Source organism: Chrysochloris asiatica, unplaced genomic scaffold (assembly GCF_000296735.1).
Source record: "Chrysochloris asiatica unplaced genomic scaffold, ChrAsi1.0 scaffold00027, whole genome shotgun sequence".
Classification (NCBI taxonomy): domain Eukaryota; kingdom Metazoa; phylum Chordata; class Mammalia; order Afrosoricida; family Chrysochloridae; genus Chrysochloris; species Chrysochloris asiatica.
Genome location: NW_006408545.1, coordinates 2,686,620 through 2,688,448, shown reverse-complemented (window position 1 = coordinate 2,688,448; position 1,829 = coordinate 2,686,620). Strand labels below are relative to the sequence as shown.

The 1,829-nt window shown below is 38.3% G+C and overlaps 1 pseudogene; it reads left to right on the top strand.

Moving 5' to 3' along the window:
- The first annotated feature begins 662 nt into the window (after window positions 1-662).
- On the top strand, window positions 663-1,564 carry LOC102826703 (annotated as a pseudogene).
- Window positions 1,565-1,829: the final 265 nt, after the last annotated feature.

Below are 1,829 nucleotides of genomic sequence, written 5' to 3'. Positions count from 1 at the left end.
ATTTATATAAAAATACTACATTTAAGCAATTTAAAACTATAATTATCAACTTCTACCTAAAAATGTTCAGTGAAATCCCAAAATACAGATTGATGTAGAGACAAAACATACTAGTGATTTCGGACACCAAATTGACCATTAAACTATCCATTCTGTTTTTAGTTTTAAAAGATAAAGAATTAGCAAACAAACAACAAGCAAACAGCATTTTCTATTTTAACTGGCTGGTTAGTTGGTTACTTACGGTGGAGTCAGTTCTGACTCACAGAAATTATATATAGGGTTTCCAAGGCTGTAAGTCTTTACAGGAGCAGAAAGCCTCATCTTTCCCTTGTGGAACAGCTAGTAGTAGTTCCGAACTGCTGACCTGAGGTTAGCAGCCCAACATGTAACCACTATGCTATCACAGCTCCTACTTTACCTGTCTGAGATGAGCTGACTAAAATGTAAATTGCCATAGGTTGAGGTGACCATTGCTCAAGGATGGCTCTGAAAACTGTCCTTTGCCAGGAACTGTTAGTTCAGCATTACCTGAAAGCTGCCCATAGCTGTTTTTGTGTACATTAAATGAAAAATAGTAAATGTAGAAGAAAATCATTGTGCTAAGTGTATAAAAATCTCAAGCCATTTCAGAAGTTGATATTTCCTCAAATTTCAGGTCTATGGAAATGCAGGGTCTAACCAGCACACATAGCCATCTGAGTGGTAGTAGTGAATCTCAGAGTGGCCCCAAACTTTCTAACTCTCATATAAATAGTAATCCCATGACTCCCAATGGCACCAAGATTAAATCAGAACTAATAGGCAGAAGTGAAATATCTTCAATAAAAACAGACTGATCTTTAGATAATTTCTCAGTTCCAACAACTGGGACCAATTCAGCCTAAGACCAGTTCACCAATTCTCCCCACCACACATTCTTCCAATAGAAAATATCTACATATCCTCCCCACCCCTTCATCACAAACTATGGCTGCACACAGGCAAATGCATCTTACTTCAGGAATATAACAACCTACAGCCTATGCCATATACCACAGCCAGGACAGCTATATGATATTTCCTCACATGATGCATTGTGGGCAGACATGAAGACTGAAGATGAATTGTTACATACAAAGCTATGGAATTAGCTTTGGCACCCCTTAGCCTGGACAGGCACCATACAGCTACCACATACAAGGCAGCGGTTTTATAACATCAACAGGATTATATACAGGAAATCATTCGCTGAAAAATTCCTCTGGTTTTTACAGTTCACACCAGGGCACCCAACATATACCAGTTTTATCTAGGACCCATATGCACAGTATTATAGCAGATGACTGTACCTACCACATTTTACGATAAGCAGCAACATCAGCCCAACAAGGCCATACACAAATGCCACTTACTAGTCCAAGAACCATCCTCCGGCATCAGTAGTCTAACAGTCAAAGGTCCCACAGCAGAGTGCAGTACAATCCACAGTCCATCAACACCTGTTAAAGATTCACATTCTGACTGATTGCACCGAGGTTCAAAGCAAGCACTTCTAATTTTAGCATATTGTAAAGTAACTTAGATTACTGTCGAATTTAAGAATATAATATGTATATCACTGAAAAAATCATGTACAGCAATAATTTGGGGTGCAAATTTATAGTAATGGGTGATTCTTTTAGACATAGCTTGGAAAATGATATTAAAAGTTAAAAATGCCTTGATAATGAAGTAGGAGGCAACGCAGGCACAGACACAAGGGCAGTGCTTTTCTGAATGAAGTATTGGATATAAATATGTTGTTGTTGCTGTTGTTAAATGTCATCAAGTTGGCTCTGACCCATAGC